Below are 14,285 nucleotides of genomic sequence, written 5' to 3' on the forward strand. Positions count from 1 at the left end.
CTCACCGACGCTTCCCACCTCCAGGCCCCCGCGGACTCGCATTCCGGCGGCCCTGCATGGGTGTTGCTACAACTGTGGAGATGACCGGCACATATCGAGGGACTGCACCAACGAGACTCTGTGTGTGAGATGTGGAGGTTCCGGGCACATTGTCCGGGACTGTGAGATGCGGCGAAGCTCGTCGCCGGAGGAGGGCCAGATGAGGCCGCGGCATGTGCCCCGGCTGCTTCAGCGCCAAGCGTCGGGGCCTGTCGGCATGCCTTCTGCCCCTCCTGTTCGGCAGGTGGAGCCTGCGACGTCCCCGGAGCCGATGGTGCTCCCGCCGCCTCCGCTGAGGCCGCTGCCCCTCGGCGCGCGCAGGGTGGAGCACCCGTGGAGCCAGGTGGTCAGGGATGGGGCGGTCGGGTGTTCGGGTGGTCCGGGCTTCTCGGTGCCCTTCGAGCTGGTGGAGGCGACCAGGACGGCCGTCGTCGCGCAGCAGTCTGCCTCCCAGGAGGTGGGCTGCTGCTACATGGAGGAGGCAGAGGATCTCTGGCAGATGGAGGCGGAGCTGTCCAAAGCTGTGGTGGTCACGATCACGGGCACCAGGCCGGAGGTCGACCTGGCATCGGTGGCGGCGGCATTGCATGAGGAGTTCTGCGTCGGGCCGATGGACATGTCAATTCGTGCGTTCTTTCCGGAGGATTTCTTGGTGCTGTGCCGGGAGCAGAGCACGCATGACAGGATGGTGAGGCAGGGCGGCTTGTTGCCGGCCTCTTCGGCTGGCTTCACGTTGTCGTTGCGGCCTTGGCTGAGACAGGCGCAGGCTACCGGAGCGGCACTGACGTTCCTGGTGCCGGTGGCGTTGGTGGGTGTGCCGGCGCATGCGTGGATGAGGAGGACGGCCAACGCGGTTCTCCATGGCCTGGGGATTGTGGTTGGGGTTGTGGACAGCACGGCGAGGAGAAACGACATGTCCAGCTACAAGGAGTGGCTTCGGACTGACCGGCCAGATCGCATTCCGGAGCAAAGGCGACTATTTGTGGAGGAACCGCGCCAGCGCCGAGGCAGAATATGGCCACGGGCGGCGCGGTCGGCTGCGTTATGGTACAACATTCGCATAGTCAGGTTGGCAGAGCCGGTGGTCGATGAGGACGACGATCCTGAGCTGTCGCCGCCGCCTAGCCTGCCTGCGCCGCCTTCCGGTGAGGAGGAGGGCTTTGGTGGGGATGATGGTCGCGGTGATGGTAGAGCGTAAGGTGGACGGAGGGCAGATCTTGAGGCGCCAAACTCGCCGTCGCCGGGATGCTCCTCGGCAAGGTCAGCACCGGCGGCCGGTCACGGGCGAGTTCAAAATAAAGTGGCTGTGGAAAGCGAGCATGACGCACGTAGGCGGCAGGGTGGCCCTACGGTACAGTTTGACGGGGCTTTGACTGTGAGATCGATTGTGCAAACGGCTCGGGGACAGCTGTCTCTGGGCGCGGTGGTCAGCGGGGTGGATGGTTCTGGAGTGGCCCCTTTCGTGTCGTCTTGTGCCTCGGGAGAAGCGGTGAGGGGAAGAGAGGAGGCAAATCCCGTGCTGGGATTGTCGCCACCTTCGGTTGCGTTGTCTCGCTGGCGCAGGGCAGGCCAGCTGGAGGCGACGGGATTGGAGCTCGAGGATTCGGTGCAGGCGGTGCAGGCTGGGAGGATTATCTTGGTTGGCTCGATGGAGATGTCGATGGGGCCGGGGCCAGAGCTGGAGCTGGGGGTGGACCGGTCTGTAGCAGATCCTGGCAGGATGGTGGACACCCAATTGGACAGCGACTCCTGTAGGCTGATTGGGACGGACGTTTTTGGCGGGGCCTGCGTGTCGGGGGATGGGCCAGGATCCATGCAACCGTGCATGGCGGAACACGTGGACTGTGGGACGCCGTGGTTTTCATGCACGTTGGATTGTATGGCGCTTCGGCTGCCCTCGCTGGGTGTGGGATCCGAAAGGCAGGTGGGTCTCACGGAGGCATGGGAGATGTTCAAAGTAAGCTTGTCGGGGTGTGATGAGCCACCATTAGGTAGTGTCACCCCGTGCACGCCTAGGCCGGCCGAACCTGCGTTGGCGGAAGTTGAGCAGCTCTGCGAGGACATGTGAAGAGCGATCGATCCTATCTTGGCCAGGCCGGACGCGCGCACGCATGGGGTCCAAGCCCGTAGACCCAGAAAAAAGCGGATTATGGGGGTTACGCCGCGGAGAAGTGAGAGGATTGCGAAGCACGGGGCCAGCAAGCAATAGCAGGTGCTTATCCGCAAGTTGTGTTTGGCTCACGAGGGAGAGGTCATCTCGGAGGAGGCACTCAGGATGTACGTCGAGCTTTTCAACCGACCACTCTCAGAGGCTCACATTGCAGCTGTTTTGGCGCTCTTCGGATGGGAATCTCCGCTGGCACCGTTGTTTGAAACGATCCGGGCCGGTGCCGACATGGTCTAGTGGTGGAGCCGGTGGGCACGGTAGGATGTGACTATGAATGCACAACATTTGAGAGTGCTTGTGTGGAATGTGCGTGGGCTAAATGCCCCGGCACGTAGAGATGCGGTGAGGCAGGTGGTGCTCGGGGCGAACCCGGGCATCGTTTGTTTTTAGGAGACCAAGTTGCAAGTAGTATCATTAGCGGTTGTACAACGTTGTCTCGACAATAAATTTAACAACTTTTATTACGTCCATGTGGATGGTATGCGAGGTGGGATTCTGGTGGCTTGGGACGAGACGATCGTCAAGTTGTCCAACCCACACTACCAGAGCAACTCTTTAACGGCAATTGTGAAATCTGCCGGTGCGCCGGAGTGGTGGCTTACGTGTGTGTATGGTCCGCAAGAGGATAGGGACAAGGTGGAATTTCTGCAAGAACTCGTGGACATTCGAGAGTTGCATGCGGGCCCGTGGCTAGTGGTGGGTGACTTTAACCTAATTGCACAGCAAGAGCATAAGAGTAATGACTTGATCAATAGGAGGATGCTGGGCAGATTTCGGGCCAAGATGAATAGGCTAGAGTTAAAGGAGATGTACTTGAATGGCTGACGTTACACATGGTCCAATGACAGGCAACTTGCTACGCTGGAAAAGATCGACCATGTTTTCGTCACGAATGAGTGGCGGGATCAGGCATTCCCGACGTGCTTCCTGTCAGCGCTCGGCACTGCAATTTCGGATCATTGCCCGTTGATGTTGGACATGAATGTGGAGATTAAGACGCACAAACGCTTCCGGTTCGAAGCCTTTTGGACGAAGGCGGCAGGTTTTATGGAGAAGGTGCAGACGGCGTGGGATTCCACCCCTCCAGCCTCGAACGACTACCTCAGGTTGCACTGTAAGCTAAGGGCTATGGCAAAGGCGTTGCAGAAATGGAGCGACCGGTGGTTTGGGAATGTAAATGCTTTGGAGGTGATTACGCGGCTGGATATCGCAATGGAGGCTTGGGTGTTATCAGACGAGGAAAGAGAGCTACGGAAGTGCTTAAAGCACAAGCTGCTTGGGTTATGCTCGTTGGAACGATCAATAGCGAGGCAGAGATCGTGGCTGCTACAATTGCGCGAGGGAGATGGGAATACTAGACTGTTTCATCAACAGGCGAGTCACAGGCAGTGGAAGAACATGTTGCGTTCGGTCAGGTACAATGGGCAAATTTACTCGGGGAAATATGAGGTGGCCTCAGCGGTGGATGCATACTATGGCCGTGCTTTTGGATGGTGTGAGGCGAGACAACACACGCTGAACCTGGAGGGGCTCAATCTGCCACGGAGAGACTTGTCGCGACTAGAGGAGTTGTTCTCACCTGAGGAAGTGGAGAAGGTCATCAAGGAGGTGCCAATGGACAAAGCGCCCGGGCCTGATGGCTTCACAGGAAGGTTCTATGCTGCATGCTGGCATATTATTAAGGTGGATTTCATGAGGGCTATGGGTTGCATGTATCGGGAGGACATGCGGGGCATGGTGGCAATAAACAGATCGCTTGTGCCCCTACTGCTAAAGAAGGAAGGTGCGTTGGATGTAGGCGATTTTCGTCCCATAAACCTGGTGCATGGGGTAATCAAGATTTTCGAAAAGGTCCTCTCGACAAGGCTAGTTGTGGAGCTCCCTAACCTGGTGGGGAACCATCAAAGTGCGTTTGTGGAAGGAAGGTCCTTGCATGACAATTTCATGCTAGTGCAAATTACGGCGAGACATCTGCGCGCCTTGAGGAACCCGGCGGTGCTGCTCAAGCTTGATATTTCGAAGGTGTTCGATTCGGTTCAATGGCCTTTTTTGTTGGAAGTCCTGCAGCAGTTCGGGTTTGGGCACAAATGGAGAGCGTGGATTTGTGGGATCCTTGCCACATCAACTACTAAGGTGATGGTCAATGGAGAGCCCAGTGAAACAATTTTCAACTGCAAAGGTATGCGTCAAGGAGACTCGCTGCCACCCATGTTGTTCATTCTCATGATGGAGCCGCTGCAGCGTATGTTTGAGGTTGCGGTGCGGAAGCAAGTGTTGGAGCCGCTGGCTCGGTCGGGTGTGAGGCAAAGAATGTCAATATATGCAGATGACGTGGTGCTTTTCATGAGGCCGAGGCTTGTGGAGTTGGCAGCCTATAGAGCAATCTTTGGTATGTTTGGCGAAGCCTCAGGTTTACGCATCAACATGGGCAAATCAGTTGCTTTGCCGATCAGATGCGATGAGAGAATCATAGCATGGGTAAGCCAAGAATTGGGATGTCGGGTGGCGTCGTTTCCGATCAAGTACTTCGGACTACCACTCTCGCTAAGGAAGCCATCGGCAGGACAGCTACAATACTTGGTGGACAACTTGGCAAACCTTTTACCAAAGTGGAGGGCAGCGCTAATGCCAAAGAGCGGGAGGTTGACACTTGTTCAGTCGGTATTGTCTGCTATGCCAATAAATGCGATGATGGCGTTGGACCTACCAACGAAGACAATTGCGGCAATGAACAAAGTGTGTAGGGGCTTCTTATGGTGCAAGAGGGCCGAGGCAAATGGAGGTAACTGTGCGGTAGCCTGGGAGGCAGTGTGTGCTCTGAAATGGGCAGGAGGACTAGGCATTCCTAACCTACAATGGCTGAATGTGGCCATGCAAGCAAGGTGTCCATGGTTGAAACGAGTCGATGCTTCCAGACCGTGGAGTGAATTCTCTATCAAAGTGCCAAAAGAGTCTATGCAGCTCTTCTGGGCGGCAACTAGAGCCGATGCTAGAGACGGAAGGACAACCCTGTTTTGGGAAGACAGGTGGTTAGATGGCATGAGGGTGCAGGAGGTGGCACCGGACTTGTATAACAGGATCCCGGCAAAGATCAGATGAGGGGCCATGGTTGGTCAGGTTGTAGTAAGTGGCGAATGGGCACAGGCAGTTGGACCGGACCTTGATGAGAATATGCTGCGGCAGTTCTTAGAGTTGTGGAGTAGGGTGGCCGCATGGGTGCCCACTGAGGGGGAGCACGATGAGGTGCACTGGTCTTGGGAGGCGCATGGACAATTCACCGTGAGATCGGCATATGCAAGCAGATTCTGGGGACGTGAGGAGGTCCCAACTTCGAAGTTGACGTGGAAATCAAGGGCACCGTTGGAATGCCTCTTCTTTGCGTGGTTGGCACTAAAAAATCAGTGTTGGACCTCGGACGGGCTAGCCAGGAGGGGTCTACTGCACCAAGACGCTTGCCCTTTTTGTGATCAAGAAGAGGAAACTATAAACCACATTTTGCTCACGTGCGTGTTCACCAAGACGGCATGGATGGTAGTTGGAGAGGCACTTGGCAGGGAGGACTGGCTGCCGAATCAGGAGGACACACTTGCGGACTAGCTATGCGCTAGATGTGTGGGAAATGCTACGTGCAATAAGGACTTGCGTGCGGTGCTGCTACTGGTCATGTGGGAGTTGTGGAAGCATCGTAACGCCATTGTTTTCGATGGTGATGCCCCGTCGATTGAGAGACTAATCAACAAGGTGAAGACGGAGGCCAAGGTGTGGGCTACGGCCGGGCTAATCAAGACGGATTTGGAAGGCTTCTTAGGTAGATTGCATAGGTGGGCTACGAGGGAGGAGTAGGTTAGTGGTGTGGTGGGTGGAGTGGGTGCGAGCTAAAAGCCGCACAGACATGTAAATGTAACTTGTAGCGGAGGCCTTCTTTGTCTTTTCTTCTTTAATGTATGATATGCACACTCGTGCATATTCGAGAGAGAAAAATGATTCCATGAAAAACACATATGCACGTGTGAAATGATAAACGGTAAAATGATCAATTGCTATTAAATTCATGAAGTATACCATGGCAAACTTTTAGTTGTGTCATGGCAATTTTGTCCCTGTTTTTACTTTATGTTGGTTGAATGTAAGGAAAATGCAAGTAAATTTGTGTATTCAAAGATGGCAAAGTTAAGACCATTTGACATGGCATTGCTCAGAATTTTTCTATACATGCCCAGTGGCAATTTTTGTACTAGTCTTTTTTGTTCTATCTTATATGGCCATTTGTTGTGTTTAATTTTTCATAATATCATGGCAAAATTTTCACACTCAATTGTCATTAAGTATGCATGAACATCATGGCAAATCATAAAAATTTATGTAATATACATGTTTTTCATGATTATATGGTAGTTTTGTTTATTGAAGCATGGCAACTTTTTGTTCCTGGATATTTTTCAGGTAGTGTTTTTCTTGGTCCAGTGCATTTTTAGGCCTTTTTTGGGATAGGAGCAGTTTTGGGCCTTCAATATTTTAGTTCTTTGTTTTTTAATTCTTGTAGGCAATGACATTTATGGGCTTGTCCCATTTTTGGGCTGGTCCGTTGGAGGGGAGGGCCAGTTCGTTCTGCTAGCTACAGTTTGTGTGACATTTCAAAAAAGAAAAAGGCTACAGTTTGTGTGACATGGGATCGGGCTGGAGGGGTACTTCTACCGAACGAGTTTGTTCGTAGATTCGTTCGGGGTGGGATGTCCCCATACCGAAAGTTCCTACAATATTGGGGTCTTAGAGCATCTTCAACAGGCGTCGAACGCGTCGTGCGTAAAAAACTGGTTTGCCGCGTGCCCATCGTCTGGTTTGGCGCGGCGCGCAGCGCTGGCTCCAACAGCCGCGTTAAAATGTAGCACGCGCCGCTCCAGCAGCGCGCAAAAATGTAGCGTGCGCGACTCTCACACAAACAACATATGCATTACAAAACAGAAGCAAAAAGATCAAACACAAACAAAAATAAATCAAAATAAATAGTTCAATTTCATTATTACAACTCAAACAAACAGTTTATCATTCAATACAACAAATAGTGCAATAAACACAACAAATAGTTCAACAATACAATATCAAACGCACAAATCATGATGCTCTTTGTCGTCCATTTCATGTCCACCACTCCTCAATGAGATCCTTCTAAAGATCATTATGCGTTGCGGGACGTCGAATGGCATGATAGGAGGCAACAAAACGAGCCACCCTTTCAGCCCTCCGTCGCACTCGCACCGGATGTCCCAAAAGCTCATACTGAGAGTAGTCTACATCTTGGCCACGCTCATTCTCGATGATCATGTTATGCGTGATCACACAAGCGTGCATGATGTACCAAAGCATTTTCTGATCCCAAAATCTAGCCGGTCCTCTCACAATAGCAAATTGGGCTTGCAAAATCCCAAAAGCTCTCTCCACATCTTTTCTAGCCGCCGCCTGAGCATTGTGGAAATCAAGTTCTTTCTTACCTTCTGGCTTTTTCAACGTCTTGACAAAGGTTTGCCACTTTGGATAGATGCCATCCGCTAGGCGTTTTGTCGAACACCTAGCGGGCGCCGAGCGGCAGCGAGCGCGCGGGCGTTGTTCGTCGGCGGACCAGCACGCGCGCGGGGCGGCGGGCCTAGAGGGGAGGCGGAGAAGGCGCGCGCGGGGCGGGAATATGCCGGGGAAGCGCCGGAACGGTCGCCGAGTGGCGCGGTCGACGGCGGCGGCGCGGCTGGAGGGGGGGTGGAAGGTACGAGCGAGCGCGCAAGAGTCCAGCGCGCGGGAGCGGGAGCAGCAAATAAGCGGCGCGCGATTGCGTTTTGGCCCGCGCGCTGGACTACGTATGCCGCGCGCGCGGTTTTCGCGCGCCCGCTGGAGCAGCTCTTCCGGTTACGCGCGCGCTAAAAAGGGATTTTGCGGCGCGGCGCTAGTTTGGCGCGCCTGTTGGAGATGCTTTTATTTTTTTTCAAGAATATTGTTTTTTAGAGAAAGCAGTAACTGAGTTAGAGGAGAAGACGAAGTACTTACCCGGGACAGTTGGGCAGTGCCAAGGAGGTTGTATCCGATTCGAGTAGGCTCGTTTGTTATAATGTAAGTTAATTTGACTACGGAAAGGACGTGGCCGGCGGTGTATAACGCGTCCTCATAGTTGTATATAAATCAAACACGTCTGAAAGGATCGATACTAAAATCGATCGTACCTTCCTTTAATAGTCGTATATACATATACATATAGTGCGTGTAGCTACGGTGTTCCTCCCTTTCCTTGAAGCTAGCAATTACTCCGGCTGGCTGCTGGGTGCCCGACCGACGACCCTAATAGCTATGTTTAGCTCTTCCGGGCGCGTCCACAAGACGCCGGTAAACACAGCGTCGACCATTGTCGCCGAAGGTGTGTCCGGATCACATGTCCTCACAGTTCAGGGATACTCCCATACCCTTGGACTCGGCGTCTGCAGGTCTATTCCGTCGGGCATATTCAGCGTCGGGGGACATACTTGGAAAATCCTCTACTACCCCGACGGCGTCAACAGAGAATTTGCTGATTGGATATCTTTTTCTCTACTTCTTCATGCCGCGGATGATGACGACGCTGATGATGCTGGTAGCAGTACGCTAGGTATCAAAGTAAGATGCAGGTTTAGCCTGCTCGACCAGGTGGGCGTGCCGGTGCTAAATCACACGTCGCCATACAGGACTACCACATGTTATGCACAGGGCCACGGAATTACATCTCATGGATTCATCAAAAGGGAGGAACTGGAGAACTCGCCGTATCTTAAAGCTGATTGTTTCAACATCAAGTGTGATGTCAGCGTCACCACGGGGATCCGTACGCAGCCCAAATCACAACAATTTATCACTGTGCCGCCTTCTGACATGCCTCATCAACTTGGCCGTGTCTTGGAGACCGGTGAGATTGCGGACGTGACATTTGAGGTCCGTGGTGAGACATTTGTTGCGCATAGGCGTTTGCTCGCGGTTCGGTCCTCGGTGTTCATGGTGCAACTCTTCGGTCCAATGAAGGAGGATGAGGCAACGTGTATACGGATCGATGACATGGAAGCTAGAGTGTTCAAGATGATGCTACACTTTATCTACACCGACACGCTCCCTAATATAGATGCCGGTGAAAACACGGAGATGGCTCAACATTTGTTTGTGGCGGCAGACAGATATAATCTAGAGAGGCTAAAGTTGATTTGCGTGAATATGTTATGCAACCACATGAACGCAAGTATGGTGGCAACGACATTGGCACTTGCTGAGCAACATGATTGTGACAAGCTCAAGAAGGCATGGTACAAGTTCCTCACTCATTTTCAAAATTTGAAGGCGGTAATAGTGAGCGACGGCTTTAAGCATCTCAAGAGCATTCGCCCCAATATTCTAGAGGAGATACTAGATCGTCAGGCGGCTGATGCTCCTTGATCTTGATCCCTTTGTGTGTTTTCCTTAGATTAGCTAGGAAGAGATCGTGATTTTTATTTTATTTTAAAGGAGGGTAATCCTTGGCTTGTGCATCACTGCGTTTAACACAGCCATAGAAAGAGATTGTGATGATGTAATTAATTACTATATAGATAGACTGAGTTAGCCATCCGTATTTTGTCCAAGAGGTGTGATCATGTGTCTGCCTTTCCGTTTTCTTATAGGCTTTATTTGTGTACATTTTTTGGCTAAAAAGTTTTGCAGTTGCTCCATTTGAGTCAATAAAATTCATCCTTTGTCGAAAAGAAAGTTCTGCAGTTTTCATATTTGTAGTATATAGCAATCCAAATCTGAAGTGTTTGCATATTTTATGGACCCAAGAACAAATTCACAATTATATTAAGAGGATTTGTGTTATATTGCCGTTCTATTGCAATGAAGTTTTGTCACTACTGTCGAACTTTATTTTTGTGCAGCTTTAATGCCTGTCGTATGCTTATTTGATGGAAAAAGATTAGCATCAACCGACTGATCGAGGCGCTGCATCTGCTGCTTGATGCGCCGTTGGATCAGTTAAAATAACCGACCTCATCTTCCTGTCAACCTTATCTTTTCCAGTGTCTTCTAGCCCCGGGATGGCCTCGCGGCTCACACGGGCACCGGTGGCCGGAGTGCCGAGGACGAGATGATAGCTGTGTCTCTTGCAACACGTGTGCACGATGAGCCAGAGGCGACCCCTATGTTGCCCATCGAGTGCGCAAGAGGAATTGCCCGCCTAGGTCGTCGTTGACAAGGGCATCCATGTTGGATCGCCGCAGCCAAATGCCTCCTCACCGACTGGATCGACGGATCCGGCGAGATCCGCCATGCTGGCGTCAAGCACCATCAACCTCGCCGCTGTCTTGAGATAAGTTTCTGCAACAACCGCATTGTTGCGGAACGGCGGGGAACGACGACTATGCAAGTGCGGAACGCGCTCAGAGATGTTGCAATTTTTTGAAACATGAGTGGTGTTGTAGAAAATTAGCCGCGGCGGTAGATGTTGTTCCAATTTTTGCAACAAGGGTTTTGTTGCAGAAAATTAGGGAAGAAAGGTTTTGCAACATGGGTCTTGTTGAAACTAGAAAAGAAAAGTTTTTGCAACAAGCGTCTTGTTACAGAAAATTGTAGAAGTGAAGATTTTGCAACAAGAGTCTTGTTGCAGAATTACAAGGTTCATCGAATGGATGGCTCACAAGGCGGTGGATTTTGCGCCGAAGGACTAGTTCCCCCGCGCACCGCCGGTAGGGCTTTTGCGATAGTGGGAGCTAGCGCTGCACTAGACGGCTGACAGGGGAATTTGTTTCCGAAACTGAGTGGTTGTTGCAAAAAGTAAGGAGGTGGTCATGCGGGCGCGGTGGTTAGATCCGACGGCTGGAAGGGCGCTGATCCAACGAAGCTCCATGTGGCGGATGTTTCTAATACATCCACCAACCGCAGCGTAGCGGCTCCCAAACTACATACAAGAATCTTTACATAATCTTTACCTAATAATAAAGCAAATTGGGTTTCTTTCGTGATGGCATTTTGCAGAAAAGTCCCTCTATTTCAAGGAATTCAACCCGCAGTCCTGTTTTTAGTTAAAACGAATCATTATTTTCGTATTTTACACAAAAGTCCCTGCCTTTTCTTGAAATCAACCCGCCGTCCAGATTTAAGTCACACCCGAAGTGTTATTTTACATTTTTCGACCCCCCCCCCCGATGTTTTAGGTAATTCATCCGCGGATCATATTTAAGTCAAACAAATGCTTTTTAAAAATCATCCATATCTTTTAAACCGTAACTCCGATTTAAACATGTTATATATGGAATTTGATTAGAAAAATATGTAAAATATGAATATGAGATTATTTTTACCTGTTAAGTATTTTTATATATTATTTTGAAATATATTTGAGTCAAACCAAATGATTTTCTAAATTATCTTTATCTTTTAAACCGTAACTTTGGTTTTAACATATTATATATGAAATTTTATTAGAAAAATGTGTGGAATCTAAATATGATGTTAATTTTACCTGTTAAATATTTTTTAAATATTATTATGGAAGCAAACTTATAATTTATAGCGCAAGATTTTTTTTTCATACCGGCGGCGATCCGGATTGCAAATAAACACCCCACTATAACCATATACGGAAAAGAAAACATCGATAACTACACATGCATACCTCTAAAAAATATCGCAGGGAAAAACAACAGATTTCTCATTGCAAGAGTGAGAGAAAGCGAGCGAGAGAGAGAAAGGGAGGGAGAGGGAGGAGAGAGGAAGAGAGAGACGCCTTAGGATTAACCATATTCAACACGCGTTTTTTGTTGTTTTGTGTGAACACCGAGGCCATCGCCGGCGAGGATGAGAAGGAGGATAAGCGGCAACACAAATATGATGCCTCACAAAAATAAAGGAGATGGACCTACTGTGGTCTTGAGTGATGGTGGTTGAGTTAAGAGCGTGTGTTATGTTTTTTCTCCCGTTGCAACGCATAAGCTCTTTTGCTAGTAATAATAAAGCAAATTGGGTTTCTTTCGTCCGTCATGGCATTTTTCAGAAAAGTCCCTCTATTTCAGAGAATTCAACCCGTAGTCCTGTTTTAAGTTAAAACGAATCGTTATTTTTGTATTTTACACGGAAATCCATGTCTTTTCTTGAAATCAACCCGCCGTCCGGATTTAAGTCACACCTGAATCGTTATTTTACATTTTTCGAAAAAAAACCCTGATGTTTTAGGTAATTCATCCGCGGATCATATTTAAGTCAAACAAATGCTTTTTAAAATCATCCATATCTTTTAAACCGTAACTCTGATTTGAACATGTTATATATGAAATTTGATTAGAAAAATATGTAGAATATGAATATAAGATTATTTTTACCTATTAAGTATTTTTCAATATTATTTTGGAATATATTTGAGTCAAACCAAATGATTTTCTAAATTATCTGTACTTTTAAACTATAACTTTGATTTTAACATATTATATATGAAATTTTATTAGAAAATTGTGTGGAATCTAAATATGTTGTTAATTTTACCTGTTAAATATTTTTAAAATATTGTTATGGAAGCGAACTTACAATTAGCGCAAGATCCGTTTTTTTCATACCGGCGGCGATCCAGATTGCAAATAAACACCCCACTATAACCATATAGGGAAAAGAAAACATCGATAACTACACATGCATACCTTTGAAAAATGTCACAGGGGAAAACAATAGATTTCTCATCGTGAGAGTGAGAGAGAGGGGGGGGAGAGGGAGAGGAAGAGAGAGAGGGGGGGAGAGAGACGTCTTAGGATTAACCATATTCAACACATATATTTTTTTGTGAACACCGAGGCCATCGCCGGCGGGGGTGAGAAGGAGGATAAGCGGCAACACAAATATGATGCCTCACAAAAATAAAGAAAATGGACCTATTGTGGTCTTGAGTGATGGTTGTTGAGTTAAGAGCGTGTGTTATGTTTTCTCTTCCGTTGCAACGTACGGGCTCTTTTGCTAGTTAATATAAAAACTATCTTAGAGCAACTCCAACGGGCCGATCCAAACGGATGGCGATTTCGTCCGGTTTTTGTTCGTTTGGGTTGGCCACCCGCCCGGCGTCCGCCCTGTTTTTCATATGGGTCGGCAGCGCGCCCAACGCACCGACCCATATGTGCAGGTGTGGCCGGCTGGCCGCCCAATTTTACATTGATTTGCATTCAAACATATTATGAAATAAAATAACAAGCAAAATAGTTTAGCCGCCCAAATAAATAGTGTAGTTTTACAAGCCAAATACAAATAAAAATGTTTCACATAGTTTTGCAAACGAATAAAAGAAGATACATCTATTGGTTGCCAACATGAGTCCACATATGCTCAACCAAATCATTTTGCAGTTGCACGTGAGTTTCCCAATCACGCATGTCTTCATGAAACTGAGTGAACTGCTCAAATGTTGCCGCTACTCCATGCTCACGCACAACATTCTCACCCTAAAACTGAAAGCCTTGATCGTACAGACGTTTTGGGCGCTCGTCTTCTACGATTATATTGTGCATGATCACACAAGCAATCATCACCTCCCATAGTTTATGCATGCTCCAAGTATTAGCAGGATACCGAACGATGCCCCATCGAGATTGCAAAACACCAAAGGCACGCTCGACATCCTTTCTAGCACTCTCTTGCTCTTGGACAAATCTTTTCTTTTTCTCTCCGACAGGGTTGGGTATTGTCTTGATAATAGTGGTCCACTGAGGATAGATACCGTCACCCAAATAGTACCCTTTGCCGTAGTTGTGGCTGTTGACAGTAAAGCTCACTGATGGGCTGTTGCCTTCGGCAAGCCTAGCAAACACCGGCGAGCGCTGAAGCACGTTGATATCATTGTGTGATTCAGCCATGCCAAAGAAAGAGTGCCAGATCCAGAGATCTTGAGACGCCACGGCCTCTAGTATGACAGTGCAAGCCCTGACATGTCCCTTATACTGCCCTTGCCAAGCAGAAGGGCAGTTCTTCCACTCACAGTGCAGTCACTCTATGCTGCCAAGCATCCCCGGGAAGCCCCTGCTGGCATTCATCGCCAACAAACGGGTTGTATCTTCAGATGTCGGCTCTC

Source organism: Triticum dicoccoides, chromosome 3A, assembly GCF_002162155.2.
Source record: "Triticum dicoccoides isolate Atlit2015 ecotype Zavitan chromosome 3A, WEW_v2.0, whole genome shotgun sequence".
Classification (NCBI taxonomy): Eukaryota; Viridiplantae; Streptophyta; class Magnoliopsida; order Poales; family Poaceae; genus Triticum; species Triticum dicoccoides.